Here is a 16457-nt window from a genome sequence, read left to right on the forward strand (position 1 = left end):
ACTTGCACATGTAGAGTCGTTTACTGGCAGCTTCTGGATATCTCAGCTCTCCAGTTGCTGAGGAAAGGGGCACTGACATGCACATGAGAAACCAGTAACACCCACCAAGAAACTGCAGTGCTCGTGCTGCTGTAGCTGTGAAGACTTACGGAGGTAAGTGAATCAAGGTTTGGGAAGGGAAGCTGTGGCTTGCCAGTCTGACTGAAGATCTCCCACTATTTCTTTTCAGGCTGAACAATTATTTCTGTTGTTGCTGGTTTTGAACTCAGTGCAGTATATCCAACTCCAATAATGGCAGCAAATTCCCCTGAACAAAACACACCAGTTCTCTCTTCCACGTGACAAATCTTACCCACCACTTTTGCTGCCTTACAGTATAGTAAACACACCTGAAGTTTGCTGTCTAGGCTCACCTTAGCATCTTTTTTCTAAGCTTTGTTGCCCTCCACTGAACAGACATGCCGCCTTCTAGCAGTGTTTTGAAAAAATCACTCCACAAGTGGCACAAACACATTTGACTTAGAACACCATTAAGTACAAGCATAGCAGACAGACATACAAAATTACCTGGGAAACTGAAGCTTGGAAATGTGGATGTGGTACTTGGAGAAGCCTGGTGTGTCAATTCCAGGGCGAAATCTCAGCTGCCAGGTTTCCCATCTCACATGCCAATGTCATGCCCCGCAAAAAAAGGACTGAGGTGGCACCAAAGGAGTACGTGCATTGTAATGCAAGATATCTAACACATTATTATGCTTCACTGGGATTTACCAATTCATATATAGCTTATTCACATAAGCTAAGTAATAAAATGGCCACAGCTGACCTAACCAAAGATCCTGTTCCCGACTTTTAATAGCAGTCAAACAGCAGAGAGGAAGAAGAGGCACAGTACCCGGGTGTGCTGCTGAAGCTACCCAACTCATTTAGCACTGAGATGAACCACGGGTGCTCATACCCTCAGCTATCACGGCTCAGCTAAGGGCTGTAACTGCAGACATTCATCTTGCTGTGCTCTACCTTTTCATGGCAAAACTCAGACATCCAAATTGACCGTACGCAGAGCAATGCTCACGATTAACATTCACTATCTTATGCATAAGCCTGGCTAAGCATTCATTACATTCTGAAACAGGACTGAGACTGCCATTTCTGCCCCTAAGAGATGGGCATTTACTGGTGTGAGATCTCATAGTCAAAGAACACACTGAAGGCATGAAAGATACGTATCTTTTTTTTCCCCCATGATATATCCAGCTGGAAATTCAGTTATGGCTAAGGAATGCTAATTTTTTCCCACATGAATACAACTACACTAGCACACTGGGAAGAACGCCTCTGAAAAGCAATTTCCTCAGAACAAAGCACACCAGCTCTCTCTTCCGTGTTACAAATCAAATCTATCACTTTTGCTGTTTTATGCTAAACTTGGCTGATAGGTACTTCAAAAGTGCATCTAACAAAGTGTGCAGACTGGTAAAATTAGGTTAAGAGGCAGTTTGGCTGGTTGGCAATCCTTACAAAGTCTGTCTGGGGAAACTGCCAATGCATATGCTTTATGTGTGTGTTGCAGGCTGCTGCCATTGTGCCTCTGCCAACAGAGAAAGTTTGCCCTGTCAGCGGTGCTTCTGGCCACACTTGGTGCTGATTCCTCTTCATATTTCCACCTCCCAGCAGCTTCACAAGAATTAATCAAAAGCCATTCATTGAAAGCTTTCACCATACAGCAGTTTTTGATTTCTGCTCCACACAGCCTTCAACAAAGAGTCAAAGAGCAGGACCATTTGACCTCATTTGCCCTTTTTTCGTCATCTCCCAGCACCCACATCAGCACTGCCACAATTATCACACCTCGTTCATGATAGGTCTTCATGGCAGCTTTTGTTTTGCTAACTTTTGCCACTCTCTTAAACACACCTCCTCCAGAAGTCACTCAGTGCTGCACTGACCTGCAGGATGTGTGCACGCAGGGAACATGCCCCGGGGGCTGCCAGCTGCAGCGGGGCTCGGGAGGAGCATGGGCCACTTCTCAGCTCCTTTGCAGCAATGCTTGGTTACTTCGCAGTCTTTTTGGAATAACTTTGGAAAAACACCTGTTAGGGAAATGCAAAATAAAGAGCATTTAAATACTGCATTTAAAGCTTTTGTTTAAATCCAGTGCCATTTGTTGTGAGCTCAAGAACTTCCCTCACCCTCCCTGACCAGTCCCCAGGACAGGTCTCCAGAGGGCTCCGGCAGCTCATGCACACAGTTTGACTTCCACCAAAGCTGCTTTGTGGTCCTCCTCTTGGAGGACAGCGAGAGAATATAATAAAAGTAGACCGAAAGCCCATGTGAACAATGTATGTGTTCACATGGATTACAAAATGCTCCCCCCGGTCACTACACAGAAATGGGAACATAACCTCACACCGCACCAGACTTTTGGTCTGATTTCACCAACGCAGTCATGAATTTGGGCAAAGGCAGGGAGAGTGCTGTCCCTGAAACCCCAACATACTGCAAGTTAGCCAACAGCCCACCAAATCCTGCACAAACCCTGCTTGCCAAGGGAGTGCCTCACAGAGGCTGCAGAAGCTGGGGACCCAGCCTGAGGGGACTGAAACCCAGCAGCGCCCAGCTGAGGGAGCACCAGCAGCCCGCTGTACCGGGCACAGCTTCTGCACCCCAGGGAATGCACTAGCTCAGATGGTTTCTTTTTATCTGTTTTAGGTAAGTTACCAGTTAGCCTAGCTGCTTGGACTCTCACCAAGGTCTTGCCCTTGGTACTGCTAAGGCAAAAACTCCTACAGTGTTAAGAAGCATCTCCTTTCACTGGTTTTAATTGTGCTGTATATTTATTGTATTACTTGTTATAATTTCTTATACATTTACTTAAATTTTCCAAAATAGTCTGTAGTCTCAAATACTATGCTATACGTTCTCGATGATATAAGCAAAAATAGCCTTTAAATTTACCAACAAAATAAAGTCATCTCCCAGAATGAATCAATAAAACCGCTAGGCCATTTTCAAGTAAAGTGATACCGCATTGCCAGAATGACAAGCACAGAAGTGCCTCACAGATAATAAACCAGAACTGAATTTGAGAAACCTCACACAGACTTTCTACAGTGAATCATCTTTTTTTTCTTTTTTTTTTTTAGCTGGGGGTTGAAGAAAGGGTGATTCATTCTATTCTGAAGTTGTTTTCTGTTTCAATACAATACAGCTTTGTTTTCTGCAACATCTTTTGAGCAATCTTGGAAGTGCAGAATAATAACCCAGTTATTATTAAATCATCCCCAGCAGAAGACAAAAACAAGTCTAGGGAAAGGAAGAAACATTTTCCCTCTGAGATTTAGGAATAAGTGGAGAATCAATGAGGCAGACGGAGACAGAAAAATGGTCAGTATTAGGTGAGAACTAGAGACATGGGCTTTAAAAACCAGTGAGGCATCTGGGGCCGTTTCCTAGCCATCAGAGGAGTGCGGGGCTGCTGACACAGACACGCCAGACGCGTTGCAGGCACCGGCCGGTGACGCCGCAGCTGCACGGGGTGGCAGGAGCTGGGCCGAGGGGAAAGGAAGCGGTGGATGAGGACGCACCGATACCATCGATGCGGCACGTAACGCTGTGGGAGCACCGAGCCCTGACATGCTCGCAGGGCCAAAGTGAGGGGGAGTGTAAACTGCAGGATAAGGAGGAAACAGAAGCTAAAATAACAAGCAGTAAGAGGGATAAGCCAGGTCTGGGAGACAATCTCTTGCCCAAACGGGGAACCCTGACTTTGAGACTTGTAGCAAGGAAGCTGAAAGAAAACCACAAGCCCGCCAGCATGACTGCAGGCTGGCACTAGCTGTGACTAATGCCATAGATATTTTTATCGATGCTAAGAACATGCAGGTCCTGGGTCTTGCAGCAGGAGGTACACACAGGGCAATGAAGTCACGTACCTACGTATCTCTCAGCTATAAAGTCATTAGAAAAATATTGCCTGTACTTTTATTTTTCAGAGCCTTGACAAAACTGACTTATTTGGTGAAATTATCCCGGGAAAACTGTTTGTCAGGAAGGATTTCATGGAGGAGAAAAGGGTGGCTTGGCACCTCCATTGCAGCAGCCGTTCCCAAAGGTGCTGGAGAGGATGCCTCCTGGCGAGGGCAAGACAAGCAGGCAGGGGCTGGGTAGGTGCAGGTGCCCAGCCAGGAGCTGCCCCTCTGCTGCTGGGCCCTGACTGCATCCAGCGCTCTGCAACCACCCAGGACTGTCTTTACCCACTTGCAAATCTTAAGAAGAAACCCAAATTTCAAAGAACCTTTTTGGTCATCTAACCCAGGGCTCAGCTCCCCACGGGCAGCTATCTCCTGCAAGTGCACTGCTGAGTCACAATGCTGTTTTTCCAGATGCAAAGGATGTGGGACTCTGCTTCACCTTTTTTCTCCAAGACACCCTCTATAACCTTATCTTCACCCCTACAAACTGCATATTAACGTGACCTGTGCAGTAAGTGTCCTATACCAATCTCAGACCCCTGGGTGTTGCTCTTACCTCAGCTGGTGACATCCAGCATGGACAAGACCACGTTCACAAGCACGAGACACGATCTCAGCCACATGGCTCCCCAGCAAACAACTGCCACCTCACATAACCAGGAGAAGGACATTTACTCTTTGGTGTGGGGGGGAAGATGCCAGAGGGCCCCAGTGCTGCCAGTGTAATGGTAAAAGGGCAAAAAGCAAGAAGGAAAAGAGTCTTCCTCACACAAGCAAGAACAGAAAGAGAGGGAGGAAAACTCAAGGGAATGGGGGTGAGAAGAAAATTCCAAAAACAGACCAAGGTACTTCTTCCTCCTATCAGAAAAGTCCCCCTAGGTCTAACATATAGTTCCTGTCTTTCCCTTTAGCCATTTATAACGTGATCACGTTCACGCCTGTGTACCTCGCAGACCTTGGGGAGCAGGGCTGCAGGAGAGTTGTACAGCAGCCTTCCTTTCCTCTGTTAGCATTGGCCCGTGTATGATGTTCCTGCATCTCCTGGAGGGCCGTGAGCCCTGGTTCTTGCTTTAGATTGCCTGTTCTCGGCACCTATTGTGAATAAACATGAGAAAGAGACACCAAGTATAGATGTGGGGAAGACGAAGTGACCTCTCAGGGCTCCTTCCAGTCCTCTCCTAAGACTACGTCACATCCCCAATATTTCCAATGATGAATCCTTTTTTCTGAACGAGAGTGGCAGCAAAAACATCCTCATGTGGGACCTAATATTTCTCCTTTTCAACCCACATGTAAGCAACAATCTTAACAATGGGAGGAGTTTGAAGAGTGGCTAGAATGTCATTCAGTTAGTTGCGTTCCTCTTCAAACCTCTCAATGTACAAACTCAGAGAATCACAGAATGTTAGGGATTGGAAGGGACCTTTAAAGATCATCTAGTCCACTCCCCCTGCCGGAGCAGGAGCACCTAGATCAGGTCACACATGAACACGTCCAGGCGGGTTTTGAATGTCTCCAGAGAAGGAGACTCCACAACCCCCCTGGGCAGCCTGTTCCAGTGCTCTGTCACCCTCACCATGAAAAAGTTTCTTCTCATATTCAAGTCGCCTCATATTTTCATCTAGTTTTCTCATATTTTCATCTCATATTTAAGTAACTCCTGCCAAGATTGTCTATCAAACCATAAATGTGTACTGCATTCAGGCAAAAATCCTACAGTGACTGTAGAATCATAGAATCAACCGAGTTGTAACCCACAAGGATCGAGTCCAACTCCTGTCTCCACATAGGACCACCCAAAAATCAAGCTGTAAGCCTGAGAGCATTGTTGAGCTCTCCAACTAGGTACCTGAGGATTACTTAACCAGCGGTGCATGTGGACTGCGTTTCTTGCACTGATGTGATGTCTACGCTACCACAAGCCAGCTGCTGGGAACCTGGCTCAAGACTGATTTAATTCTAGCACAAAGTAAGCTCCAGCTCAGTTCCACCCACCCTTTGCAGTACAGCACTGCCCACAGGATTGCTGCAGCTCACAGACTCCAAGCCCTGCTTATTCTACTGGGCTGTATATCAAAAGTTAGGGTAACCCCTTCATCAACAGAGTCAGGGCTTCTGGAAAGGAAGCTGTGGGCTACTCTTCTCTACTCTTCTCCTTTTCTACGTCCTAGATCATGTACTTCAGTTAGGTCCAGTCCTCAGTCATGTAAAAGATTTAATATTAATGGTTTAAATGTAATGCTGGGGCTTTTATTTTATTTTTTTCACTCAAAGCTCTTGGAAAAAGGAAAAGAAGTCACTTCCCCCTCTGACAGCCCAGGGAAGACAGGAGTGGCACAAAGAGCATGGCCTCTGTAATTGAGTGGCCCCATGAGGTGCTAGGGCATAAACCACCAGCACTTAAAAACAGTTTGCACAAGATTTACCTGCTACAGCTTCTTCATTATTTTTAAACCTCTTACTGCTCGTTTACTCCCTTGTGTGTAATCTATTAGGATTAATTATTGATCTGCTCAGCATTACACTGTGAACGGAGCATACGGAAAAAGTAGCCCAGGAGAACACGGGTGTTTGTGCTGCTGTCCTCCACATTGAGTCACAGCAAATAAAACAACATCTGAAGCCTTGAGTGTAATGACCTTGTTAGCTCCCAGCTGCTCTCACGCACAGCCATGCAGCACATCAGCAACGGTGTAATCAGCGAGGAACAAAACACTATTTAGAACATGGCCACTTGAAAGGGGGAGGTTTCGGGTTATTTGCTTCCCTCCTAGATAATGGTCTATCAAAATATAAACCGCCCCACCCTAGTTTCAGAACACCAACGTGCAGTCCTAAGGTGGGGTAAACCAAGTGCATTCCCTCCCTGCCTTTTTTTAATAAACATTATTATTGATCTCCATTTAAGCAACAGCAGTTAAGCGAAACAAAACAAACAAAAAAACAACGTGAGGAGACCCACCTCAAAGAAAACCTTTCTTGCTATCCACATACAATAAATATCATCTATTTTTACATAAGATAAGGGCATGTTCCTGATATCTGCGTGTAGCTCAGAACCATGAAGTTAACACGATGGTGAATGTAACTGCTCGTACTGTTGTCTGTCTGTCTCTCCTTTGGAGAGATGCTCAAGCACCTCTCGTGGCTTACCTGGAGGGGAGTAGACTGCATTGCACCGAGGGTTTGGACAATGCCTGGCCTGGTGGAGGTCCCCGTGAGGCAGCTTCTCTGAGCAACAACTCTTTATTTCTAAAAGGCCACTGAGCTTACTCTGCATTGCTGCATTCTATAAAGAAGCAAAGAAACAAAACATGGATACACTTCAAAAAACTGTTTGATAGCCTCCACCTCCTTAGATTTCTAAGGCAAGTAAAGTACCTTTCCATGCAAATGGCTGATTGCCACACAAGGCACTCTCCAGAAGAAAACTCAGCCATTTGTCCAAGTTAAATTAGAGAATGGCCACCTCCTAGCGACTTATCTTAGTTCCTAAATAAATCCATTACATCTTCCCTCTAAGCATTCACATTTCCTTAAATCTCCGCCTTTGCAGGAAGGACTAAGCATTTATTTTATGTTTTGTAAAAGGAATGTGTGGATTTTCAGTTGAAAGACTCCAAGACATTTCGTTATTTACAAGTAAGAAATAAGACGATACTCTGTGCTTTAAGTTACTTCCTACTGTATCCTCTTCATAAAATAAAGGCTATACGCCTTCACAATTTTCCATTTACACGGAATTCCACCAGTTTAATCAAACTGAAACATAAGGTACTGTTATGGTCCTTGTACCTTCAGATTTCCTTACTGATAACCCACATACTATCCGTTAACCCATTGCATCATTCAGAAGAATAAACAACTTGGGCTCATCATACAGGAAGTTGAACAAAAAGGAAATAGAAAATATTAGTTTTCAAATATATATTTTGACCTCTGCACAGCTCAGACTGATACATTTTCACAGATCAAGGCTACCCTTCAGAAGAGCCTACTAGGTTCACTAGAGACAAAAAGCATTCCCTATTTTTATTTTTCATCTTTGAAAACTTTCACATCTAAGCCATTTTGTTACCCCAGTCCCATCCCTAACAGATGGATCTGGTGGTTAATAAGGGTAGCAAACTCGGACTTCGTATTCTCTCATATCAAGGTACTGAGAACCACTCAGGCTATACCAACATGAGTATGCACTTTTCTACGCATCCTCCTTCTGGTTTAGCCATAGTGCCATATGCATGTGTGTCCTCTTTTCACAGGATGCATGGACTTGGGAAGTTAATTGCTTTAACATTGCTGAGATGATCATGAAGGCATTTTATCAGCTTACAAGGCTGAAACCAACTGAATATGAATTGGGTTTGTATGAATTGGAACAGCGTGGTGTCATCACAATGTACTTGAAGAGCAGATGTCTTCACCCATAACTCCTCTTTTTGTTGTGCCTTTAAGATTTGGGATGCTGTTACCTCCTATCTCTAAGGGCAGCTTTCTGTGTGGCATTTTCTAATTAGCAGGCTATCAATGCACCACAGTTGGCATGGTGTCTGAGCCCTGGGGAAGAGGGATAGCCGCAGCATGAAGGCTGGCAGGAAAATCCCTGGTGCTCCCCTGAGCATCAGCTCTCATGCAGAAATGGCTAGAGATATTCCATACCTTCTGACGCCATGCCAGACCATGGCGTGACAGAACCAGGTACTTCTGCAGTGCCAGCGTGAGAATGGAACACAGCGGCACTTTTCCTTTGTGTTTCCTGTTACGGTCAATAATGAAAAAAAAAAAAAAACCCTTACCAGATACTAGATGGAAATTTTAACAGCACCAGCCAAGGTGAAATTCCACTTAGATTCCCCAGTCATCATTCAGGCAGTTTTCTTCTTCAGCAACAGACCACCAGGAAGAAGGATGTGGCACACTTTCTGTACTTAATAGAACTTGCTGATATAGCTATACTGTACCAACAGCAGACAGATAACCCATGGTTCAATTCTTCCAACAGAACGTATTAAAACCTTTTTCTAGGTAGAAAGAGCTGTATTGATAAAGGACGTTTTCTGTCGATGTAATTACATCAACACGGGGTGCTGTATATACTAGAAGTGCCCTCAGCCCTTCCTTATACCTTCCATACTTGTGTTCTAGAAGTCTTATAAGTGATTGCAATACATTTACTGCAACATCTATTTTCCATTATACAAAGTGCATACCACTACTGCTACTATAAAATACTCTAGGAATCAGCTCAAAGCAAGTCATATCTTCTTGAGGCCTGGGACTTTATCCAGGCAGCATAGTATGCTCCTAATTGGAGTGGAACAGAGAACTCCCAAAAGGAGCCAAATGATTTTTTTTCCTTTTTTTCTTTCTTTTTAAATAAGTTTCTGTGGGCTAAGGTGGCTATTGTCCATTCAAATTTGAATTAAGTAATAAAATTCCAAATACATTGTATTTAGCACTGCACCAAAATACCTTAATATTAAAGGTAAAGTTAACACACACATAAACAATTAAGATAGTGTAAACTTCATAATAGAGATTACTTTTTTAATTTCTTCAGTGCTTTGCTAGACTTCATTACGGTGTGATTATTTTTCTCAATAATTTACATTGAAATCTAAGAAATGGGATGTCCAGGTTATTTCTAAAGCTGCTTGTGCAATATATCCTACATCGTAAGCAAACCTTCTTGCAAATGTATAAACACTACTTTGGGTTAAGTACTGGTTATTTTGTCATACACATCATTTTGTTCATATTAAAGACTTTTTTTTTTTTTCAGGCACATCCATAAACCTTCCATGGGTTTGAATTACATTATTTGAATCCTAAGTTATTGCAAGGCTGCTCATGAGCTCTGACACTGATTGCTGCTGAAGTTACTGCAATAAAGGAATGCAGCCAATAGATTAGTTCTGAAATTCTTTCAGGGACTTCCCATCAAGAAATCAAATACAGGCAGCAGATTCATTCTGGGAGCATTTGGTGGACGTAGGAGAATTCCTTGACATCTAGAGGGGAGCCACCTAAGCACTGAGCCGGTGAAGCTGCTGCTGCAGAGGTCAGGAGCAGAAATGCCACGTTTCACCCCGTGCTGTCCCTGTGAGCGTGGGCAGGCTGAGTGCTGCTGTGTACCACAGCCAGCCCAGACCCTGCTGGGCAGACAGCCTGCCTGAGGTCCTCTGTGTGCATGCACTTATATGGGGACATGCTGATACACTTAACTTTGAACCCACTGAAAACAGCAGTTTTTCTCCTGGGAAAGACTCAGAAGACCTCACCTTCCCAAATGTCAAAGCCCTACATGCAGTAGCTGGTTTCTTCTCTGCTTTCTTTCTGTACGGCATTAGCACAAGGAAATAAACACTTGTACTTTGCACACCTGTTCACCTTTTCTGATACATGAGTTTTCCTTAGCTGTAAGATATTTGCCATTCTTGCATGATGCTAAATGGAAGCACTGGCCCCTGCAAGGAAAACACATGCTTAATGAAATATCGCTCACCACAGCACTGGACACTACGTATTTTTTTAAGTTGCTTTTGCATTCTTCACTGTAACCCTGGTGTAAGTCAGCTACATAAGGAGGTGAGAGACAGCAAGACTGTGTAGGAAGTTTTCATCCTCTTTCTGTCACTCAGCAGAAGCATCTACATGGTTATCTTCTGGGGATGTTAACTGTATTTACATTGCTGACACTATTCACAAGTCCACTAGAGAGCAGCTATGCCTCACATTTACTGAGGTGTTTGGTGTTTTGGTTTTTTTTAATTAGTTTCTCTGGCATTTATTGCACTTAACACAAATGACTAATCAGACCTGAAAAGCTTTCTCAGTACTAGACTGAACTGATGGAGGGGTGGACTCAGGGTGCTCTGATTCATATCAGCGTAATCTCTCTCTCTTACTACCGATCTGGTCTTGTTCATACCAATGCACAATACCAGTCTTAGAGAAAGCTCAGTTCATATTCTAGTTTGGGATATCTCCTTTATACTGAAGAAATGCAGAGCTGGGTTAGAGGCTTTTCCTCAAGCAAGCCTTGAGAGCCCCATATTGTGGCCTGCCCTGGACTCCTTCAGAAAGGGCAGGAGTACAGATTTCTTGGAAGAAGCCCACGGCAGCCATGGCGCTCGCTGTGCTTCCAGTGCCTAGCCTGGCCTTTCTGATCAGGGGTTAAAACAGGAATCGTTAATAGATAAATAAAGCTCTTATATACCCTTTCCACTGTGCACAGAGTGCTGTACAAGCCCACAGAACTAGTATAGCACAGCAGTCCACATCAACCTGTATTAGGCCATCTTCCACTAAACTTACAGATGTAATAATACTGAACAATGTTTTACCTAAGTAAGAAGGTAAGCTTTTATCAAATAAAATATTGGCTTCTCTTGACTATTAATGTTTGAAAGTAAAAAAGTTAAATTTGTCTTTCTGTAGACATCAGTGAGAGGTTAGATCTAAAGACACATCAAATTCCAAAAGGCACACAATTTAATTTCTTCTAAACGAAGAAACAAAAAAAGGAAATAACTACCTGTCATAATAGCTGGCAAGTCCAGATTCCCTAGCCTGGTCTGGTAAGTCAATGAAACGTGCTCTGGCCTTGTTAGAAACAAATAAGCATCACTGAAGTAGAAGGACACCGCCTTTTGTCCAGCCCCCAGACCTAAACAGATACACATGGGTGGTTAGGGTAAAGGGCCCACACATTCCCCCAGTACAAAGTTTCCCAGTTAACCTTCATGCCTAAAATTGTGAGGGTAAGGACTCATTTCCGAGTTTCTATATGCTGAAGGTGAAGTTTTCCTTGTATACTTAAGCAGTTACTTATTTGTCCTTTATTTTCTGGAGTACTGATTACCCACTGCATACAACTGTAGCATTGTGCCCCACTTGTGAAAAAAAAATAAAAAATCAAGCACAGCTATGTTTCAGAGCCACCAGGCATGTGTATTAAATCATAAAGACCTAACAAAGACAGATAATGACTGGTAAATGTTAGGCTGGTCACCCAAAACAGGGTGAGCACGGGCCCTTTTTGTTTACCAGAAAACACTTGCAGGGGCACAAATCGCACTGCAGTTACTGAGATGATCAAGCAAAAAAAGCTCACTTCAGATTGAAAATTCTGCATCAGACTATGAAGAAAGATTTCTTTCCTAGGTCTTGAAAACAATTACAAACAAAACTTCAGAATGAAATATTATAAACAGAAAACTGAAATGCTCACGTAAAAGTGTCAGCATGAAATATTTTGCTGTTTCAATTTATTAGTTTTGACAAAAATTGGAAAAATCAATAAAATCAAAGAGAAAATGCTGAAGTACAACGGTAAGAGGGAAAACATGTTTTGTTTGATCCTTAAAAGCATCAAACCAGATCTAGCAATAAAGGAGAAATCGAGGCAGGTCAGGGAATGAGTAAGGAGAGTTTCCATGGCATGTGACTATGTCAGAAGGTAAAATAGTTTAATCTTTGGTCAATTAAAGATGATTTAAGTGAAGTGAATGGTGGCTTTTCTCTCAGAAAAACTTAGCATGGCCAACTCAGAAAACGCAGAGGGCAATGGCAAGAAGAGAACCAGGAGGAAAGCTACAGAGCTTACTGCTTTCTGCAGTATGCAGAAATACTCCAAAATAATGTTCATCTTCAATCTTCTCATGCAGCTCCGCCACAAACAGCAATCTGAAAGAACCTCTCAGACTCCTTTGATCTCCAGTTACTGTTTTGGAAATTGCATCTTTGTCTCCTTTCTTCCTTCAGGCTGTTTCTGACATTCTCATCCGAACATAAGCAAAGAGTTCTCAGCTTTAGTGTTTCCACTTCCCTTCGTGTTGTCACCCATTGTGTAGCAACATCAAATACAATTATTTTTGCAGACTCTGGAGTTCAATCGATATTTCCTTACTGTGTGGTGCATGACATAGACACACAACTACAGAAGATCAAGGTGGTGCGGCTAACTGTACTGTTGCCTGTGCACTCTCTGACCAGTCTAATGCAAGCTTCCTACTGATTTAAGCTCTTAGTGTTTTATTTGCAGAGGGTGGTGAGGCCCTGGAAAAGGTTGCCCACAGAGAAGCTGTGGATGCCCTGTCCTTGGAGGTGTTCAAGGCCAGGTTGGACAAGGCCCTGGGCAACCCGATCTAGTGGGTGGCGTCCCTGCCAATGGCTGGGGGATTAGGACTAGATGATCTTTAAGGTCGCTCCCAACCGGAGCTGTTCTATGACTCTGTTTTGGCTGTGGTTGGGCTACAAGCACATACACAGTTGCTAGAGTGGCTCTGCAGATGACAGCAGTAGGTGAAGGTCTGGGTTGAAGGTAAAGGCTGGTTAGGACACTGTCACATCCACCCTCTCCTTCTCCTGCCTGCTGCTGTCACAGCCCTCCATGCCCAGTGGTGCAAAGACAACCGCCCTCGTAAATCAAATGGCCAGAATGATCAGAGTTAAAATGAGTACTCCGAAAAGGGGGAAGAGGATGACAGAAGAGGTGTAGCCTTCTAGGCTGTGGGGTAACAAAAAATACCCTCAAAAAAAAAAATATGAAAACACCAAGGGGCTTCCACTGTTACCTCAGTCATTTGCCCATGGCCTACAGCAGCGTTCCTCAGCTGGTAAAAGCACATCTCACTGGGAAGGCACCATGGCTGCTACAGGGTCTCTGTACCCAGACCACTGGGATGGCTGGTCCAGTCTAACAGCTCCCTACCAGAGCACGGCTCGTTTCTGGCTGCATCAGTGAGCGAGTTTGTTCCCTGAAAGGCAAACACAAAGCTGGTGGGTGGCTGGCACTGGAAAAAGGGGGAAAAAAAAGCCTCCTGTGGCTTTTGAGCTGGGTCTTCAACACTGGGGGATGAAGTCTGATGAAGGGGAGATGTAAGCTGCTGTTTCTGCTCTGCAGCACCCTACATCCATGACAGTCCCGGAAGGGAGAGGCATGCCTGGTGAAGGTGTGCAGCGCTGGTGTATCACTGTCTATCCCTGGCCAGCAACAGGCTCATAGGGTAGGAGGACAGCAGCCCCAGAGAGGCAAGTGGAAAGGTAGCGTAGTGGCTAAGAAGCCACCTAAAAATGCTGCCAACCAAGCATCTGAAGAACTGTAGGCTTGGTTACACAGCAAAAGAGAGAACAGGAATACAGTTTTTGCTCGAGTTCAATTACAAAGTAGCTGTGTAATCCTTGTGATAATTAGAGGAACAGGATATGGACTGAAAATCCAGATATATGGAGAGGAATAGTGAATCTTAACATATTGCACCTGAGTAAATTTTGGATGCTCAAAAGATGGTTGGTTCTTCCTTGGTTGTCTGCATTTTCCACATTTAAAATAATTATGTGGGAAAATATTATTTTCAATAGCCTCCACTGATTTGGACTAGTGTCTTCAGTGCATCCTCGTTTTTCTCTCAGTTTCCTGTAAGTTAGTTCAGACAAACAGCACTGTCTGCTCAAGGAACCCCATGTCAAGTGTTAAGTCTGCCCATAAATAACAGGCAAGAAAAACACCATTCATACAGAAAAGTAACTTCAGACTGTAATTTTATTATTTTCTTGTATACTTATCTGCAGCTGTAGCTACAATAATTATTGGCTCAGGTTTCTGGAAAGAAACACAAGCAGGACAAGACATTTTCCAGTAAACAGCACAATATTAGAGTAAAAATTTTTTCCCCTTTATGAAAAGGAACAGGTCTATCAGGACCAATGACCAGGACCAATTAAAATCTATTGTTTTCTACTGATTTTTCGATATAGAAATTACTTAAAATTATTACTATGAATCTTGCTGGTCCTCCCTGAAGTGAATTGATAGTGGGTGGTCACACTTTCAATCTCTGCTTACACAGAAGTATTATATAATCTTTGACTAATGCTTCCAGACAGATTTTTGTACTCCCACAAATGCACTGAGTAGTTATTTTTCACCTAGGTAGTCTATTTTTTTTTTACATTTTAGCAAGAAACTTTGTTTTGTACCTTGCATGTTCTTTTTCTTCACATTTGCTTTCTATTCAGAAAATAGTTCTTTGATCAGGTTTTTGATCATTTTAAATACGTTTCCGTACATTCACTTACCATGTTTGGGCACAGGGAATGGTGTCTGTGCTTCTGGGAACTTACCTGACAGAGGCAGAACTTGCTGTTAGTCTGTGTGGTTCTGCTGCTCATGGCAGAGAAGGGATCATGATTTGCCAGTATTACAGACTTGGGTATCCATTATTGCCACAGCTCAGCTTTCTGGGGATTTACATGATGGTAGGTGCTCACCAGAGCAGAAGGCAGCAGACAAGTAAGGAAGAGATGGGAATGCAGGTGGGTCCATGACTCTCACAAATCCAGTTTGGCAATGCAGACATGGCGCGTTTCTTCTACAACTACACAGCACAGAGAAGCCAAGAAATATATTTTCCTCTCCTTCGAGTTCCAGCTGTGCATACCTGCTTTGTCCTTTGCACCAACATTAGCACATTTCAACTGGCAAAGAACTGAACCAATTCATGGGAATTAGCAGTAAACTAAACTAGGAAAGAAAAAAGCACGTTAACTGATCTAGTGATGAATTGTGTTTGTGTGTGTGTGATTTCAACTGTTTCTGCTGCAGATCCATTAGTCTTGCATTTGCCTTGTGTATAAATTTACTAGTGTGTTTAGACCATCTGAAAGCCCACAGATATTGCATGTTATCCTAAGTAGTACCAGTATCATGTTTTATTCTAAATTATCTGACTTCCCATAGCTAATTTCTCTATTTATCTTCACACTTGAAAAATACTTTCTTCTCACTTGCAACTCCCTGTATTTAATTTTTATTTCCTTCCTAGACCTTAATCATAATCAAGAATATCTTGATTCTCCTCCCTTTTAAGGTCAAAACAGGTTCACAGTATATCTTAAAACATTTCCATTATTGTTTCCACTGAATGCAGGGAAAATATGTTGACTTCATTAAAAAAAAAGAATAAAATTAAACCAGAGATAATTTTCATAAATTAGATGTACAGATTTCACAGCTCAGAAACAAGGATGTCAAAACGTGTCCAGCTTGTATAACCTCCTACACAGAAACCACAAGGTTTCAACGATAAGTCACTGAAACCACAGCATTCAGCTTTTTATCCAAGACTGCCTTTACCGAACGGGTGCTGCTGCTTCAGTGCGATGACTGATCACACAATAGTTTTTCCAAGGTTCGCTTAAGGTGCTGACCTGTGAAAAAAAATGAAACTCATTATGCAAAGCAACTGTGCTGTGTAGCTTTTTACATTTCTTTATGTGTGCATATGAAAGATATAACTGGGGATGCAGGCACATACATTCATGTCTGTTATATGTCTGGTTATAGATGAAGGCAGAGAGAAAGGCTTCTGAAAAAGTTTAGTGAGAGAAGCTTTTTATTTCAGAGATACTGTATTTAAATTTTATCTGTTAAGGACTGTATGAGGCAGTTAGCCCTGAGCACTCCCTAACCTCCTGTAA

At 43.1% G+C, this 16457-nt stretch overlaps 1 long non-coding RNA gene across 1 annotated transcript in view; it reads right to left on the reverse strand.

Annotated features, from left to right (window-relative positions):
* Positions 1 to 595: 595 nt before the first annotated feature.
* LOC121069875 overlaps positions 596 to 16457 on the reverse strand; it is an 86516-nt gene continuing 70654 nt past the window's right edge. The window contains exons 8-12 of the long non-coding RNA XR_005819703.1: positions 13553 to 16187; positions 10365 to 10441; positions 7128 to 7263; positions 1950 to 2093; positions 596 to 660 (exon numbers count right to left, since the gene is read on the reverse strand). This is a non-coding gene — a long non-coding RNA (uncharacterized LOC121069875). The remainder of the gene's footprint in view (positions 661 to 1949; positions 2094 to 7127; positions 7264 to 10364; positions 10442 to 13552; positions 16188 to 16457) is intronic.

This window comes from Cygnus olor, chromosome 4 (assembly GCF_009769625.2).
Source record: "Cygnus olor isolate bCygOlo1 chromosome 4, bCygOlo1.pri.v2, whole genome shotgun sequence".
Taxonomy (NCBI): Eukaryota; Metazoa; Chordata; class Aves; order Anseriformes; family Anatidae; genus Cygnus; species Cygnus olor.